Source organism: Diuraphis noxia, unplaced genomic scaffold (assembly GCF_037042655.1).
Source record: "Diuraphis noxia isolate RWA-SAM2 unplaced genomic scaffold, SU_Dnox_SAM2 contig0001, whole genome shotgun sequence".
Classification (NCBI taxonomy): Eukaryota; Metazoa; Arthropoda; class Insecta; order Hemiptera; family Aphididae; genus Diuraphis; species Diuraphis noxia.
In genome coordinates this window covers 98,408,274-98,428,980 of record NW_028301711.1, presented here as the reverse complement: position 1 = coordinate 98,428,980, position 20,707 = coordinate 98,408,274, and the positions used below count along the sequence as shown (strand labels likewise).

At 26.9% G+C, this 20,707-nt stretch overlaps 2 long non-coding RNA genes and 2 pseudogenes across 3 annotated transcripts; 1 reads left to right on the top strand and 3 right to left on the bottom strand.

Annotated features, from left to right (window-relative positions):
• The window catches only part of LOC149062665 (uncharacterized), a 410,648-nt pseudogene that overhangs the window by 123,271 nt on the left and 266,670 nt on the right, over nucleotides 1–20,707 (bottom strand).
• On the bottom strand, nucleotides 1,761–2,308 carry LOC149062690 (uncharacterized). The gene is made up of 3 exons (XR_016189329.1): nucleotides 2,186–2,308; nucleotides 2,035–2,106; nucleotides 1,761–1,873 (listed from the first exon to the last, which is right to left on the bottom strand). It is a non-coding gene; the product is annotated as an uncharacterized LOC149062690 (long non-coding RNA).
• On the top strand, nucleotides 3,818–11,704 carry LOC107171416 (uncharacterized). Of its 2 annotated transcripts, none has more exons than XR_016189321.1 (3): nucleotides 3,818–4,035; nucleotides 4,230–4,398; nucleotides 11,437–11,704. It is a non-coding gene; the product is annotated as an uncharacterized LOC107171416 (long non-coding RNA). The 2 variants fall into 2 exon arrangements; XR_016189322.1 differs by having other exon boundaries at nucleotides 3,818–4,072.
• Nucleotides 5,600–9,069, bottom strand: LOC149062689 (uncharacterized; annotated as a pseudogene).

Genomic DNA, 20,707 nt, shown 5'->3' with positions numbered 1-20,707 from the left:
TATCAACTTCAAAGCAAATTTTTGACCAGTCTGAGTGGGGAACATGCCACTTCTTCGCCTTGAAGTTACCGGCCCTCTTCATCCAGCTAAGGGAATGGCAAGACAGGTTGGCCAATGCTAGACCGAAAATGAGTTCAATAAACCTCGACGGCTTGAGATACTTCCTCCGCCTCGGATGAGTCAGACAACTCATGTGGCCGATGAATGGTATTTTTTACACTAATGAGAACCCTTATTAGAAGGTCAGCCCCCCCCCCCCCCAAGGGTGAATTCCACATGTGTGAAGTCTAACAAAAAATACAAATTAATAAAACATCCAATGATTTACAGTCAGAATAAATCATCCAAACAAACCTTAACGGGAATTGCCGAAAATACCATCTAACAGCTTGATGTTGGTGCACTGTGAGATTACACCATCAACATGTACGTCAAACGGCAGTGTGGGTCGGTAAGCCGAGAGGGGAGAAAACGCAAAAACAACGCTATCAACGTCAGTTTTTACTTCTTTTAGCTTACACAACTGGTCAAGCTCAAGAGTCTTAAACTAAAAAGCAAAGAAAAAAAAGCGGGTAAGTGGGTATTTGCTGTACATTAGGGGGTGGGGTGACTAGGGTAGGTTAAATTTGAATGCAATGATAGGTATCATTGTATACGAAAAACGATTCTGAACGAAGATGATTTGTCAGTCTAGGATAATATATTATATTTAAATATTGTCATATATTCTATTTTGAAACACATTCAAACATTTGAGTAAAAGTTTCAAGATCCTACGTTTGGTAATTTTTTTTTAAATAACAAAAATCGAAAATTATTTAGTAGTAAAATGTTGTTTTACACGTGTATTTTTGATTTCAAATTAAAATTAAAACTTTAAACATTCGTAAAAATTTTTTAATTGAATAATCCTCAAACTTTTTATAATTATTTTAAGCTTAACTTATTGACAACAAAGTATTACATTTTCAATTCTTAGCTTTTGATAGTGAAATATTTATAAATTTTTAACTACCAAATAATAAAAAATATTCATGATTTTGACGAATTTTTGTCTGTATTTTAACTTCAAATGTTAATAAAAAATAATTGTGCCAATAGATTCTTATAATTTTTTTTTATCGCCATTAGAATAACTTATGAGAAACTTTGTATTAATTTTTCAAATATTTTGACTCGACCAAAAAAATTTTATCGACACATAAAAAAAAAAATTCTTAGGAAAATTGAAAATTTCAGTTGTCTATAAATTGTATAAATAGCTCAAAAAAAGTCAAAATATTTTGAAAATCAAATCACGTAAAGAAAATGGCAGTCTAAATAACTGATAAAATTGTCAAGTATTTAGGACTATACAATACTATTACTATACTATTTGAATAACAAGAAATATTAAAAATCGTTTGAGGCTAAACCGTTATTAAACGCGGTTTTGTAAAAATTTAATTTTTATAAATAATTAATTTTATAAAATATTTTATAATTTAAATAAAAAAAAAAAACAACAAACAATTCATAATTTTATCAATCACATAAAAAACCCAAAACAAAAATTTACAATCGGAATTTATAATATAAATAAACACTTACCCCGGGTAACAGCCAACCACAATCCTCATGTTCCTGTTCATCGGTATCCTAAAAAAAAATTAAATGTAAATCACAGTACATAAAACACGAAAAAAATTTCATTCCAAATTATTGTACTTACAACATTCTTGGAAGCAGAGTCCTCCTGATTGCCATGGTAAGTGCTAGGTTTCTCAACATGAATGTCTTCAGAAGTGCTGGTTTTCTGTATATCTTCAGGTTCCGAATCATCGTCATCTATTAGGTCAATAAGCTCTACAACGCGATTGCTAGGACGCTCGACCTAGTTAGGTAGTTGCAGAAAAACATTTAAATACGTATTACCTTATACATGTAGACTAATAAAAACAAAAATATAAAAAAATAATAAATGCAAATAAACATACCTTGTAAAAGCATTAAAGAACGAAAAATTTAAAAAAACTGAAAAATAAATTAACTTACTACGTTTGGGGGTGACACCTTATCATCTGACTCCACGTCAAACACCTGGATCAAAGTGCTCGATTGGTTGATCTAAATAAAAATTTTAAAGTAAATTTAATTAGTAAACACCAGCAATGCCTGAAGTAAAAAAAATAATAATTACTCATACCACGTCTTGAATCCATTGCGTTGCAAATAATAATATAGACAATGGATTTCTATAATTCAAATGAAAATTAAATTAAATACATATACATGAAAAACGACCACCCCCGACAACTAAAAAAATACCGTTCATACGGTCTAGAACATTAATATAAGGTTGATATATAGACTAAGTAGATTTTTAGATATTTAATTTTGTATATCCTTTATTAATTAATTTAATAACTGAAAATTAATGTTTAGTTTTATATATTTTTTTAATGATAGGTTATAAGTAAATTATGGGTACAGTAAGTATAAAATATTTTTATAAAATGCTTCAATGTTTTAATTTAATTATTATAAATGCATTGGTATGAGTTAAAAATTATATTTTATAAATTAATATTCTACATTATTTGAATACTCCAAGTACAAAAATATGATACCACAATCAAACACGTCTGCTGTTAGTCCAACTTCTGCAAATGCTGATAATGATATATTTTTAAATTCAATGTAATTAAAAGTAAATTTTTATGATTAATATTCTTCTATTTTTTAGATTCTGAACGGAGTGATGAATGTATTGATTTTACAATGATGTGCGTTTTTTTTTTATTATTTATTTCTGTTATCACGTTTTGGAGTAGTAATAATGCTTCGATTTTTGACTTCAGCCCCTCTTTGAATAGAAAAATTCATCTAATAATTAGTACTTAGGGGGTCAAAAGTAAAACCTAACCTACAGTTTACAAAAAAATCAAGAAAAACAAAAAAAAAATTACAGAAAAACGGCAATTTTACGAAAAACCACTTTTCGACTAATCGACTATAATTTAATAATTAACTAATCAGTGTATTAATATAATCCTTAGATGAATCATTTACAGTTGATAACAGTGTTGGTAATGGTTTAGACAATTTTACATCTATTATTGATAACAAAAACCAAAACTACAATCCTCCAGGTAAATATAGCTATATTTTAACATTTGTGGATCTTGTTTCAAAGAATATTAATATTTATAATTTAAAATATTAATTAATGACATCTGTAATTTGATTTAATTTTATTCAGTGGTTTAAGTGAGGGAAACCTCTTTAATTATGTTATATTAATATATTTATCTCAGTTATTTTTTAATTCTCAGTAATTTTACTGTACATTTTTATCAACATTAGACAATGATATGGTTTTTAATAAATTTATCTAATTCATACATTATATTATAATTAAGTAAAATTTAATTTTAAATTATTCTTGATTTAGAAAGCACAGTTAATAATCAAGCAGACACCATGCAAGAAATTAATCTTAATGATATTGACTTTGAGAGTTTAGTGTCTATAGCTCAAAATAAACAGAAAATTCACATTTCTTCAGGTAGTTCAAAGAATTGGAAAAATTGTTGTACAATATTTTTTTATATAATTTAAATTACAGTTAAATTTATTATAGTTCTAATCAAATATTTCTAATAAATATTCCAGCTAACATGTTACTATTTTATCAATCATATACTTTATTATGTATAGATACGTATAGTATCTATGAAATAAAAAACACTGTACCTACTTTTACAAATACTAAAATAACTAAAATAATTGTATGCTAAATAATATGCAAATGTAGAATTGTTTAAACATGAAACATTGGTATCAGCCCTGCTGGTAGTATTGGTTCAGTTTAAATGTTCTTAATAATCTCACAAGCATAATATACCTAAATATATTATGATTATTACATAGATCTTGAGACAACTTATTACTTTAAACGCCAGATGTAAAGAACAAAGTGACTACCTTCAAACAATTATGATGATTGTAAATAACATTCAAGAGAAACAGGACAAACAAACTTCATCTATTGCAGTAGGTATCATCAACTTGTAATGATGAATTTGAAAATGTATGTGCAATGCTTCTTATAACAAATGAGTTATCAGTTTATCACTAACAAATTTTAAAGAGATTTTTGATTAATGATAATTGATAAAACATTTTATAATATGATTAAAAATGGTAAATTATTATATTAATTTAAATAATTGTGTATAAAAATTTAGGTGAAAATGTTAGCCATACTCGGGGGATCAAATTACGAGTATAAAGAGTCAGTCAGAAGAATATTAAGAAAATTAATAACCAATGATTATGTTAAATATTTCAGTTACACAGTGCACAAGAAAAACAAAACTGCTTTTAAAAATACTATTCTGGCATCATTACTTACTAGTGAGCATTTAAAATTATTTTTTATTCATTATATGTTTTTCAATATACGACCCTATTACCAGTCTTGGGTGGTATTCCTCAAAACAATAAATACTTTTAGTAAAATTATTAGGGAGCCGTAAAAACCCGGAAAATAAACTAACGGACAGTATATATCCGGAAAAAATAAGTGTAGTCCCGGACGCATATTACCAAAGTGTACATGGTCTCGGCACTAGGTATAAAATAAAACAATTTCATTGGCCAGTTCAAAATATTTTTTTTTACCGTGCCTTTCGCCTCTGATATTTTGATAACAAAACTATTATCAATAATATATAATAATATAATATATAATATGATACATTTTACTTTTTTAGCTGCACTTGGTCATTTTACACAATAATAATAATTTATATTTGTGTAATAATATCTATAGTACTGAGTAGTAAAATTATACTAGGTACTTAGTGTTTTAGGAAGCAAATATTATTATTAACCTCTTATTTTGAAATTCTAGATCCTATAGAGTACCTACCAACTCTCAGTATGTGGTACACAAAAAAGTATTAATATTATACAACAATTAATATTTAATTCATCTTGGATTCATGCATAGTACATACTTACTAATAACACCTTTATTTAGTCCCATGATACACAGTGATATCCAACAAGTTATCCATGTATGAATTATAATGTAATTTACTATTTAATTTAATACATAATATGTAATAGTAATAATATAATAATGTAAGCTAAAGAACAGATCTTGGTTTTGTAAGACACCTAACCCACCTACCTACCTACCTAAATGATTATAATAATTAAATTATTTAAACTTAAAAGAGTGTTTAGTTATTGAGGGTTAAGAAAAAGGTTTTAGTACCTTGTTTCATGTATTATATTATAAAATTTGATAGGTAACCTTTTACTTTAATCCATTGTTCACAATATTATTATGAATTGTTAAAATTATATACATTAAATAATATAACCTTAATATTTAAACATAAATAAAAACACTGACCATCTGTATAAAGTAATAAAAAGTATTTTTTAAATGGTTTTTTTTCATGTTAATAATACATAATTGCAAATTGCAATAAATTACATAATTGAAGTATGTAATGTAGTAGTAGTAGTAAAGTATTAAAGTATGAACACATTGAATTTGTCATTTTTGCCACCTACTATGATAATCACAATTGCCGGTTTATTATTAATGGCTAGTTCCATGGGATTTAGCATTTGGTTGATTCATTTTAACATTCATTTGTAAACATCTCTGACGTTTATTTTTTTTAACTTTTCATTTGATGGTGGCCGACCTACTGCTAGTCTCTTGCTTCCTCTGGTTACTTCCAGCCTTCGGCGGCTTATTGATGTTGGCTGAACATGTATTTTAGCTTTAGATACATGTCGAAGAGGTATCTGTTTTCCTTTGGTAGATAAAAATGTTTCCCAAGAAGTTCTTGTTTTAACATTAGTTAATTTTTTTAAATAGGTGTTCATTGCATCAGTGGATGATCCAAACTTGTTGTGATGTTCTGTCATAAGATCAATAATTTCTTTGAATTTAGTTGCACTTGTTGGTGAATTAATTTTGTCTTCTGAATCCCTATTGTGTGAAATGTCATTAGTATTAATTGAAGGTGAATTTTTTTGTATGTTTTGGTATTCATTAGAATTTGATGTATTTTCATTTTCATTTAGATCATTACAAGGATGGTATTCTAAAGCCGCATAAAATGATATTGGTAGAGCATTTTCTCCAAAAGCCAAAATTGCCATAGAATGTCTACTTTCAGGTGTAACTGGTGGCATATTTGGTAACTTATGTCCATAAAAAAAATAAACAGCTCCCTGATGTTTACAGAAACTGCCCAAACGTCCTTGCTCACAAGTACAGCATCCTAAAGATATATTTACTTCATACATTTCACCTGTTTTTTCACTAGGTACATAAAATATATTATTGTCTAAGCTTTTAATATTTTCAACTGCTAAGTATCCAATTTTTCTTTTTATTGTATTTAAAAACAAGCGTGCTACATTACATCGGCCATTACAAAATTTTCGTATGCGTCGGATATAATACTGCTCCATCACAGTGCATGTGAAATCAATCAAGGAAATTACATTATATGCCTTATTTCGAGACAAAACTATATCCTTATAAATTCTAACACATACCTCACTAAAATTATTAGTTTGATGTCCATGGGTTTCATAATTTCTAAAAGAAAGACACCATATTTCTTTACGGCTCCAATAAGAATTAAGATAGTTAACTCAATTAGGATATTTCAAAACATACTCATTGCTAATATCAATTGCAATCAAATAAGCACTCATTGCCATTTCAGCTGTTGGTGCTGTCAAAATTTTGCTGAAATAATTGTATAAAATTGGACGATCACTTTTATCAATATTATTTTCGCTATTCCACAACCATCTCCATATTGATTGCGAAACATGAAAACGACATAGCAATTGTTTAGATTGAGGCCATACTACTTTTAATGCCTCCCTTTCTGCCTTACTATCATCAGTGATGAATATTTTTGGAAATTGTTGACCACCAAATCCATTAATACCAAAACATTTTTGAGCCAATTTAAATCCATTTTCATAATCAATAAATGACTGACCCTTTGTAATTATAACTGCCAACGGAACAGCTCCAACAGCACAAGGTGTAAGGATAAATGTTATTGAATGATTATGGGCATCACACGATGCTGTACTATCGACAAATACAATGTCTTTAGAATAGGCTAAAGTATGTGCACGTTGCATTAAAGGGGTGAAAATTACAACTGAAAATGGATCTTCATTAATGATTACTTTAATCCCATTATTTTCATAAGAAGGCATTTTTGATTTGAGTTTCTAAAAACAAAATATATTAATTTCATAAATATTCTGATTAATCTTAATAGTTTATACTTATTAGTTATTTCATTTAATAACAGTACCTACAACCTTCTTCCTACATGCTAACACTGACAATTATAAAAGAATTGAGTACAAGGAGGGATAAAATTCCCATCTTATTAATATATATTTTCATGATGAGAAAAATATATATAATATATGTATGGTTATTTATTAAGTAACTTGACACTCTTTGAGTACTGAGTATTGTATGTTTACATTTAATTAAATTTCACTTATAACATATTAGACTAAAAATAACATTTTTAAATACAATTTCAAAATATGCGCTTATTGTTACTATTATATGTAATCATACAAATATTTAACAATTAGAAAAATACCATAGGTAATAGGTATCTGTATTCTGTAAGAGTGCAATTAAGTTTTGACTTCCTAGTTCATCTAATATCTAATAATTATTAATTATTATTTACCTCTACAACACCTATGCCAATTCTTGGGCCTAAATTGTTTTGTCTCCATGTATCGTGCCAATGCTGGACAGTTCTATACTTAGGGTTTAATGATGCGTTAGCTATTGCAATTTCATTACCCTCAAGTCCCAATTTGCCTTCATGGTACATAATAGCTTCTGTAATACCTATAAAAACATATAAATATTCAAATTTATAATATGTTTGTAATAATAGGTAGATATTCAATCCAAATAAATAAACAAATAATAAAATGAAAAATTACCATATCTATCACTGAAATAACATTCAAATAATTGTCTTGTGTCTTCAGAACTTCTGAGATTGCCTAACGCTTCTGCTGTATTTATGGTGTGGGAATGTTGGAAAAATATATGAATTTCTGCCACTAATCCTTCCTAAACAAATGAATAACGCATAACATAATACACTGTGCTAATATTTAAAGTTAGCATTATAGAGTATACAATATATAATAATGAAATGTTTTTAAAAAAAATAGAAATAAGTATACCTTATTTAGGTACCTACTCAAAAGTAAAGTAATATAATAAAAGAAACATTTGGTTGAAATTATTTTTACAAACATTTCATTTTTAGATATTTTAATGAAAAAATTTAGACACTTTAGGTACACCAGTTTAAAATTGATAGTAAGGTTATATAATAAATATCCAATGATGTAAGTATGTATTACATAATATACAATGTATTTGAGAGTAGAACAAATAATTAATCAACAGGCACGTAATGCACTAAGTAACTTTAATATGCTATTGTACATATTTTTAAACTGTGTAATAATATCACAATCTATATTCTTACCTTAACATATTTATCCTTCTTGATAGTATCAGTAGTTGTTTTTTTAACTTTAATACTTACTTTAGCAGGACAACTCATATTTTTAGATTTTTTTAGATTTTTGTCTTTATCAACTTTTTTGAAACTGCTGTGATGGCATACATAATCCTTTCTGAAATACAAATTTACAATACTTTTAAGTATTATACTATATACATATATGTATATTATATATTTATTATTTATATATACATTGCACATTTACACCCTCCATTATTAATTCTTTAAAATGTACTTACCTGCATACAAAACATTCACTAATTTTATTGGAATTTCTTACGATCCAATTTGTACAAGTCAGCGATGAAAATTCATTTAGCCATTTGTCACATTGTTCAAAATTTAGTATATTTGAACGAAGTGTATAGTTATTTCCACTAGAAATATCCAAAATTTTGTTAACAAACGACGTTGGTAAATTTGACAAATTTAAACAGGAAGACGTTGCCATAATAAAAATTCTAATAATTTAATCTTATATAATAATTGTATCATAATATTATAATATCTAAAATCCAAATCTATATTATAGGTAGTATAGTAGTATAATATAATATATCATAAATTATGGAAAGATAATGTTTCCATTATCTATGTAACATATTCTTTTCTATTTTTAGATTTGATGTTTTAGTAGTTGATACTGGAATTAAATAATTAATACTTGATACTTAATCACAGAATATATGAAATCATAATTGACAATCATAACTGATAATAATTTTGTTATAATTTTGTAATCATATATTCACAATAAGAAGCAAACATTGTTCTTAACCGATCATAAATCACTAGACATTCTTTTAAGTTTAAATAATTTAATTATTAATCATTTAGGTAGGTAGGTAGGTAGGTAGGTTAGGTGTTTTACAAAGTCAAGATCTGTTCTTTCGTTTACATTATTATATTAATTTAATAATTTATATATTATTACTTATACTTGATAAATGATAATATTAATTATGGATAACATTTTGACTATCAATTCATTATTAATTCATAATAAGAAGCAAACAGTGAACATTTAAAGTTCATAGTACACAAACATTTAAAAAATACTTTTTATTACTTTATACAGATGGTCAGTGTTTTTATTTATGTTTAAATATTAAGGTTATATTATTTAATGTATATAATTTTAACAATTCATAATAATATTGTGAACAATGGATTAAAGTAAAAGGTTACCTATCAAATTTTATAATATAATACATGAAACAAGGTACTAAAACCTTTTTCTTAACCCTCAATAACTAAACACTCTTTTAAGTTTAAATAATTTAATTATTATAATCATTTAGGTAGGTAGGTAGGTGGGTTAGGTGTCTTACAAAACCAAGATCTGTTCTTTAGCTTACATTATTATATTATTACTATTACATATTATGTATTAAATTAAATAGTAAATTACATTATAATTCATACATGGATAACTTGTTGGATATCACTGTGTATCATGGGACTAAATAAAGGTGTTATTAGTAAGTATGTACTATGCATGAATCCAAGATGAATTAAATATTAATTGTTGTATAATATTAATACTTTTTTGTGTACCACATACTGAGAGTTGGTAGGTACTCTATAGGATCTAGAATTTCAAAATAAGAGGTTAATAATAATATTTGCTTCCTAAAACACTAAGTACCTAGTATAATTTTACTACTCAGTACTATAGATATTATTACACAAATATAAATTATTATTATTGTGTAAAATGACCAAGTGCAGCTAAAAAGGTAAAATGTATCATATTATATATTATATTATTATATATTATTGATAATAGTTTTGTTATCAAAATATCAGAGGCGAAAGGCGCGGTAAAAAAAAATATTTTGAACTGGCCAATGAAATTGTTTTATTTTATACCTAGTGCCGAGACCATGTACACTTTGGTAATATGCGTCCCGGACCGTAGAAATACGGAATAAAATGTTTTTCGAACCGTATTATGACAGACCGTATAATTCCGGAATTTAAAAATAATCGGACTGTATTGTCACGGACCGTAGAAATCCGGAAAGTATACTTACGGACCGTATTATCCCGGAAAAACTAAATACCTTGACCGTATATTCCCGGACCGTAGGTATACGGAAAAAATAAACACACAGACCGGATTATGCTGGACCGTATAATTCTGGAATTGAAAAATAATCAGACTGTATTGTCACGGACCGTAGAAATCCGGAAAGTATACTTACGGACCGTATTATCCCGGAAAGAATAAATACATAGACCGTATATTCCCGGACCGTAGAAATCCGGAAAAAATAAAAACACTAACCATATTATGCCGGACAGTATAATTCCGGAATCCAAATTTTAAGTGACATTACCGCCATCCAGTAGTGTGATACAGCACTAAAAATCATAAAATATTATGGTTAAACTATCTAAGAGTTATCAAATAGGCAATTTAAAACGATTGATCAAATTTTCCGCAATTATATAAAATTTAAAAATAATTATGGTTTATAGTTTAGCTTCCCAGAGAAATATTTTGGGTAGTATTAATAAACTAGGTTAGTTAATCATTACATACTAACTATTGTTGGAAATATAAGTATATTTTCACTATAACAAACTGATTGTTTCATTTAATTAAATGTTTAACAATATGTCTTAATAAATTGAGTCCTATTATTTTCATCATTATAATTTATGAAACTGCAGGTCTAATGGACCACTCGTATGTCTAAAGCTTAATTTTTTTATCGTCATAGTATCTTCTATAAGACACATGCACTTTTTTCCTATGTGATCATAATTTGGATTTACAAAATAATTAATAATACATATTATATTGTTTTAGATTGGAAAAACTTAGTTATATTTTATTTGATGCATTCATTATTCGTACCTTCCTAAAGAAAAATTACCAGAGATGACAGTGGAAAAAAATCTTTTGTAAAATATTTCATGAAAGATTCGCTAAATACATTTATTATAGTAGCATCTAATCCCATGGAACTAGAAGTCATCATAGAGAAACAGAAAAAAACAAGAAAATAATATACAACCATGTACATTAGTTGTTGGTTCATTATTATACCCAAAACAAATATTAGTTTATTTTGATGATGTTAAATACAAGTTATTTTCTGTTTTTAAAGCTGTTGATATTTGTTTTAAGCTCTTCCACGTTTTTAATCTTGAATATCCATATCAATCAAGTAACGTGTGGTTATTTTTGAAAAATTATTTCTATGAAATTAACACTAAATATGATAGAAGTTGTAGTTTAATAAAGCAAATTTGTTCAGCATTAGATGCAAATTATAATATTTAAAACCATTGTATAAGAGTGTCATAGCCATATTTTAATTTTTTTTTTTGTTACAAACAACATTTATGATTTATAAGTACCTGTATATTTTTTAATTTATTGTTATCGTACTTTGTACCTGTGCAACAGTTATATATTTTTCTTTTATTTTGTTCATCTAGTTTTTTCATTATAATTTTTAATTTGTATTTATATTTATATTTTCTATGCATAATAAAAGCATTTGTTTAAAAAAGATTATAAATAAATAATTTATAACTTTAATAAATAGTTCTTTTATGTATTGGTCTATGGTCTAAATCTTTGAATTTTATCATACCTATCATTATTGAAGCAGTTTTAACTGTTTTAAGGGAGAACAAAATTGTTTATCTCAAGCAGAATTTTTTTATTTATATTTTAGCTTTTTTTTAACCTAAATACCTATCTGCTTTTTGAAGAATATATATTATTGATAAAAACACCAATTTTTATTATTAAAAATTATTTTATTGATTTTACCTATAGTATTATCTTTGGTAACAATAACGAGGAAGTTTTATACCTGCAAACCTTTAAATTAATAAAAAAAATACTTGAAATTTCATGATAATTCATAAAATTCTAGTATGATCGTTGAAAAATTCAATAATTTTAATTGAAACCTTAACTCGTTGTCATTTAGTCAAGTTTGATTTTAGAGCTATGGTCAAAAGGACCAAAATAACTTAAAATAATTTGATCTATCAGAATTTGGCAGTGGCGGATTTTCAAAATTTTTGTGGGGGGGGGGGGTCCTAAAAAATAATATGTATTTCAAATGTATTATTTTTATAAAAACAAATGTGTTATATTATAATATAAAAAATTTAATCTAAAATTCAAATATTTACAAAATAAAATCTAATCTTCTTTTGGTTTTGCCTAGTAGTAATTAGTAGAATCAAGAAAAAATGTTTGGTGATATTCTAAAGTTGAGTGTTTGGTAAATATTTCCACCGCGTGTTTCCAGTTATTACATTTTTTTAACACAAGACTACCTAACGATTGAGAATTGTGTCCACCATGAGATTTCGAAAACGCTACACAAAATTTACAAAATGCACCACCTTGTATTCCTGAATACGACAACCAAGGAAATCGCACTAACCACGAATATTGAAATTTAAGATTTCTTACTTTTTGGTCTTTTCCAGAAGTAATTGATGTTATCGGAAATTTATAATTTATTTCCGGTGTCCAGACTTTATTCAATATATCATAAATTTCATTTTGAGAAAGTATTTTGTTGCAGAATAAACTGATATCATAATTATTATGAGTTAAGGACGAAGACGAAGTTGCTAAATCATGCATAGATTTTTTTGTACTAATATCAGTAACATTATTAGGTGAAAGTGGTCTTTTAGTTGATACATTTTCTAAATGGTTAACATTTGACGTTTGAATGGGTTTTAAAAAAAAAAATTTTTAGTGGATGTTTGGTTTTTCGACGACATTTTATTGGAAAATAAGTTCGTACTCACTTATGATTTTTTTGTAAATCGGCTATTTCGTTATTACAGTGTGTCAGTGTTAGTGTCAATTGTCGGCAATCAACTAATCGATACATTTTAATAGTAGGTATAAAATAACAAAACTAGTGTTATAATATTATTGTCCTCTATAATGGAAAAATACGCAGATAAGCTCACTATAGCAATACAAAAGAATATCGGGAATTAACGCTACGACGGGCGATTTTATCAAAACTATTAAAATAGAATTGTTGTAAAATATTAAACTATATTATTATTATTATTATTATTATTGTAGTAGAGTTTTAATAATCAACCTACTTATATTTGAAATATATATATTTATTATTATGTTGTACGGTATACTCTGTGTATGCGTTACCTATGTACCTAATTATATATGTATACATCAGTGTCTGGGGAGGTCCAGACCCCATGGACCCCCCCCCCCCACCCCCCCCGTTAATCCGCCACTGGAATTTGATATTCAAAACATATGCTGCCGTTTAAAAAATGCAAGTTGTATTGCGCACGTGCAAACGGAAAGACCTAAAATTGTAAAATTCATCAAGAAAGGTGTATTTATGTATTCCCTGTCTACTCCCGAAAACAGCATATTAATCCGATGTCACTGGACAGAATTATTTAGTGTTACCTTTAAAAAGAATCACACTGTATACAAAATATTATTTTATTTTTTGTTTCCTATAGAGTTCCCAAATGTTATTTCGCCATTTTGCGGAACAAAAAAAAAGTGTCTGCCCTTACTGAAGACGCAAATGCATGGCTGCATAAATCGCGCGCACGCCCATTAGCTGCATATATTTTATGCACAAATGGAAATAAAAGCTACAAATTTAAATTTGAGAGTGATAAAATGTGTACTCGATTTAAATTAAGAAATATATCAAAATTGAGGTGACATTATATTCTTGCACATAAAAAATTGTCATGGGTGCAGAAGAGGATTTGACGCTGTGTGATTTGACGACGGCCGAAATACGGACAAAAGTATCACATAATAGTGTTTTAATTTTGGTATTTATTTAATTAATAAAAGTGTTACCGACCTTTAATATTTTTCTTGTTTGAGTAGTTACGCAATTCTCTTGTGCTCTTTAAATCCAATCTGTAACCTGTTAATTCATGGTCGTTGAGTATTTAAGGTTTAAATAGTGAAGGTTAGATACGTAATTTATGCTCGTTGAATATTGGAAGTCTAAACAGTGAGTTAACGATATCGATTTCTTAAGAGGATACCCGCATGTGTTGTCTCCGTCTTACAAGTCTTACAAGTGTTACAAGTGTGTAACATAGCAATTTTTACGTTCAGCGAAACACGCGAAACTCCGTGAATTTAAAATTTAGAGTGAATTGACCTCTTATAAAAATTAAAGGCAATATTATTACCGAGGGTTTCTCATTGGCTTTTTATTATATTTTAATTTTAAAAAAATTATGAGTATTTTAAGATATACAAACAATTTAAAATTTTAAAATATTCATAACTCGCTTTAAAATTAAAATACAATAAAAAGCCAATGAGAAGCCTTCGGTAATAATGTTAACTTTTATTTTTTAAGAGGTCAATTCACTCTAAATTGAAAATTCATGAAGTTTCGCGTGATCTGCTGAGCGTAAAATTTGCTATGTTACGCACTTGTAAGACGGATAAAACACATGCGGGTATAACGTCCTCTTAAGAGCCAAATTGTAGGGAGTTTCTGCACAACGCCCGTCAAACACTCCGGTAAAAATAACGTTCGGTTAAATTTTACGGTAATATAATAACGTTCCAAATGACACTTTAGTTTTTGCATTTACCGGATGTATTATATTCCGTAAAACTATTTTATCGGAATATTGTAAGTTGTAACCATAACCATAGACATGCAAACAGGTTTATGGGTATAACCATTTTTATACCCATCAAAAATCAATCATAATTTCGATTTTTCAATTTTACATTACAGTAGAACTTCGATTAACCGTCACTGTCGGGACCGGGGCTATGACGGTTAATCGAATAGACGGTTAACGGAAATTTTGCAAAAAAAAAAAACGTGTACATACATATACACACATTTATTATATTTTTACGTGTGTGTACTTTAAAAATAATACATATAAAAAAAATATAACATATAAATAAATTATTATAACACATATAAATTATAAACATCTCGTACATACCACACTTATTATAAAAAAAAATCTGTAATTTTAGTTTGGTTTTTTGATTCTCTAGCTTTTTTAGCAGCAATATTACGTATTTGACGTAGAAGTAAGACTTGCGTAGCATTTGATTCTTCCTGTACTTCAAACCAATCAATACACTTTGATAACATCGCTTCTGCTTCTGAATGGCTAGTTAGCGGTTTTAAGTCAAGCCCTGAATCTTCGACATCCTCATCAATTTCTTCTTCTTCAACGGCAGTGACATTCAAAATAATTTGTTCATCATTCAAAATTTCAAACCCTCCATCCTGCTTATCATTTTCTAACCAATCTGTTACTTCTTTCGTTGATAATATTTCACTGTGCAGTCCATTATTACAAAGTTGTACTATTTCTTCAACACTAACAGGCTCAGTTTCTTCAGATTCGCACGGTATTATATCAGGCCATAGTTTGTTCCACCCATTCTTCAAGTTTGAAACACAAATCAGGCGATGACCGATGACGGATAACAGAGAGTTACGGTTAATCGAGTGACGGTTAATCGAAGTTCTACTGTAATTACAATCATACAATAGGTATACTATATTGGATATGCACTATATATGTATAGTGTTTGGTATTAACTATTAAGTACAACCTTTTAAGTTTTATTATAATACCTACATTAATACCACAGATTATATTAAAATAATCTAGATTTATATTAATTTATAAAATCTGTGCTAATATGGAAGAATTGTTAGAGTTGGTGTGTTTGGAAGAAATAACAAACGATGACGTAGAATGTATTTTATTAAATGAATTAATATCATTCCGAAATGAAATACGTGTTAGATCACAAGTATTTGGTAATTTTAATCTAGAGGAACTAAATAATGAAGAGTGTAGACAGATGTTTAGGTTTGAAAAAATGGATATGTTTACGCATACCTCATACAATAGAATCTAAACAAAGGTATCGCGTATCTTACCTAACAAATAATTATTAATTTTAAATAATATAAATTATTATATTATATTATACCTACATTAATATATATATTATTCTATTTGTAAGGTTTATTAGGGTTTTGTATTTGTCTTCGTCGACTTACCTACCCCAATAGATTATGTGACTTGGAAAGAATCTTCGGATTAAATTCTTGCTACTTGAGTGTTATAAGTAACAAAGTGATATCTATTATTGTAAGAAATCATGGATATCTATTGCTACATTTAAAAAATTTAAAATGGCTGAATGAATCAAAACTGAAGTACTATGCAAAAGTATATATGTATATTTACAATTATTATTATTATATTTTAAATACAATTCTATAGTTTTAGAAACATTAAAATGTCACTAATTGGGGTGACTTGGGTCCATCGAACCACCATTCATTGTAGGAATTGGATTAAAATTAATCATTACCATTTCTTTTTTTTTGTTATATTAATAACACTTATAAAATAACAATAATAGTTATTAGTTAATATACAATAATGTATAAATATAATAAGACATACTATAATGGGCTTAACAGCACAAGAAATACAATAAAATAATTAATAAACCACAAGTTAACATTTAGAATTAGTGATAAGTATTTAATGAATTAACAAAAATTAGAAAGTTAATGAGAGAGTTAAAAGGTAATTTTAACTATACCTATATAATATTAAATGAGATATCTTCAATGAAACATATAAAATAAAGTTATTATAAAAATAGTTAATACATCAATAATATTAATAAAATATGTTTGTATAATATTATATAGAATTATAAATCAATATTTTTTAGAAATATGACAATTATTTAATAATATTTATAAATAAAAGGCAATTTCAAAGAAAGGTGCACCAATACACAACTGCTGGGCTTTTATTGATGGGACTGCAAGGCCTATTTGTAGGCCAACACAAAATCAACTAGAGTATTTTTCAGGACATAAACGTAATCACTGTCTAAAATATCAAAGTGTATTGACACCAGATGGTATGATAGTGAACCTCCGAGAACCATATAATGGAAGAAGACATGATGCTGGTATATTAAAATTCTTTCCTCGGTTATATTATTACACAATACAATTAAAACAAATACAATAAAATAAATAAAGTTAGCTTAAAAAGATATCAATTATATTATAAATTATAAAATATATATACCTGATACCCGGGCTGATACCTATAATCAAAACTACGAGTCATAGTCTAACCTATTTCAGCCTTAATAACATGATGACTAAATATAATTAAAAATTAAAATTAAAAATTTATTTTTATATTTATCATTAATTGGTATGTTCTAATAACATTTTCTAGTTTTGCTGAATATGTTGAGGGATACAGAATTATATTCAGAATTAATGCAGATTGCAGTGCATGGGGATAAAAAATATATAATTTATGGTGATCCAGCCTATCCGATATCAGAACTGATTCTTAAGCCTTATTGTAATAGAATACTTACACCAGAACAGATAGCTTTTAATAAAGCAATGAGCTCAGTCCGCCAAGCAGTTGAATGGGGATTTGGTAAAGTAATTACAGATTTTGCTTTCTTGGATTTTAAAAGAAAAATCTTTAATAATTTAATTTAACTTTGATACATTGATAACTATTATAAGATCATTTTATGTAGGTATTTTGATAATTGTTTATGTTTTTTTCTGTAAAGACTGTAAATTGTAATTAAAAGAGGTGGGCAAATGGGTAGGTAACACACTCTAACTCTGCCATACATTAGATGTTAAGTTATGGATATTGTGTTAAATATGAATTCAATTATCTAAAAAATTGTATAAAAAAAAACGATTCTGAGTAAATTTTTTACTTATGAGTAACTACTTATGAGAATCTTTTTTTTTAAATGTTTCACCCTTTTAACTAGAAAATGATTTTCAAACGTATCGTGATTTTGAGGAATTTTGTCAAAATTTGAACTTAAAAAATTAAAATGATACCTTATTTGTTTGAAATTTAATAAATTACCCAGCCTTGATGTATACGGAATGTCAATACATGTAGCATCTATTTGACTGGGTACGTTATCTAAAGTTACTTCAATCATATTGTTTTGAGTAATAGTATCATCATTAACAGCGGTACCTACATAATATAATATGTAGTGCAATTAATAAATAAATATTAATAACAATATTTATAATTTATATTGTAATTAAATAGACTTATTAGTTATTCTACTTATTATACTTGTTTCAATATTTAAAATGTTTGGAATATCTTCATTGTTAATATCATAGAATATAGAATAATTATTATTATCTACAGCCATGTCTGTAAGCGACTCATTTTCCAATTCAATATCTTCAGACAAACAATAAAAACTCAGAAATTATATTAGTTACAATTAGTTAAATATGACACAATATTTACAATAATACGGCTATGACTTTTAATATTTAATATACCTTATTGAGTTGCATTGATTCTTGCTCTACAGGGTGATCCATTTAAGTGTGTACACTAATTATCTCGAAAAGTATTAACTTTTTTTGAATTTTTTTTTTTTTAAACTTCTAGGTTTATGTTTTTCTAAAACCGTATAATATTTTAATTTTTTTCACCCTTATATTTATTAGTGAAACCACTATCAACTTTTGATTTTCAAATGGTAACATATAATAAAAATATCATGAATTAATAATCCCATTTTTATTGTGAATTTAATGAATTAATGATCATACATTTAATATCTAAATAAATATAATATAAATTAAAAAATAAATTTAAATATATTTATTCAGATATCTATTATGTCGATATAATATTATATATTATTAAAAGATGGTTTAAAAACATATCCAATCATCTTCAAAACTTTTTAAATAACCTTCAGCCCAGCCAATTACCTACCTACATTAAGATATTGTAATTTTTTATGTACCGAATAACGATCTCAAATTCATAAATAATGATTAAAACAATTATTATATATATTAAAACACACTTTATTGTCGCCAACCCCTGAAGTCCATTTTGTAATAATTTGATCTTCAGTAAAGTGGTTAGCACATACTGCTGAATTTTTGGTAACAATAAGATCCTTTCGGGGTATCACATTTATCCATTTTTGCCTCAAACTTTCATTTTTTGGAAAAGAGAAAGTAGATACAATTTTATTAGAGTTGGACTTATATCCAGTTTGGCATCCAACAACGCAGCACGAACGTGGCATTATTCACTATGATAAAATATTGGACCACAAAAATTAAAAGAAATACATTATCAATATAGTTAGGATGTAGATGACCTAAAAAAAAAACTTAAAAATGCCTAAAAAAACATAATAAGTGAAAAAAATGTATTTATAAATAATAATTTTTATTAGAGATATGGGTATAATAGTATTTTAAAATATGAATTATAATATTAATAAACAATAGTACCTATACATTTACATTTTATGCATTATTTAAAATTATTGAAAATAAATTAAAAAGTAAAATATAATTATTAAAAATAAATTAAAAAGTAAAATATAAATAAAGAATGTATAACACCAAAAACCCCCACAATAATAATATTAAAATTATTTTTTTTTAAATGTTATACAAATTTTCTTTCAAACCTAAAATTTGAGAAAAATGCCCCCACATTGTACATAAACTACAAAAAATGACATAAAATATAAAAAAAATGACTTAAAAATGTTGAAAAATGACCTAAATAATTTAAAAGTTGTATCTACAGCTAAAAATGCAAAATAGAATTAGAATATTCTGCATCAAGGGAGCATAATAATTACTTAAAGGCAATCGCAATAATTCGCAAATCTCAATCAGAAATTAGAAAAGAAATAGAAAATCACAATCACAATATTGAATTATCGAATAATAATATAGGTAGTTCCGAGTTCCCTAACATGCTATATGACCCTACTTACTACTAGCGCTCTACAGATGTGGTGAAATTATGCGCTAAACCCGTGACGAGTTCTGACCGCAGCTATCAATACAATTTAGATAGCCGATAGCTAACCTGTATATCTTAAACCGTGTTACCGGTTATATTATCTAATCAAAATATGATAGCCGTGATTTTAGCCAAAGTTTACACCACGATTTAAGATAGATCTTAAACCGTGGTTTACACTCGTGACAACAGCTGTTTTC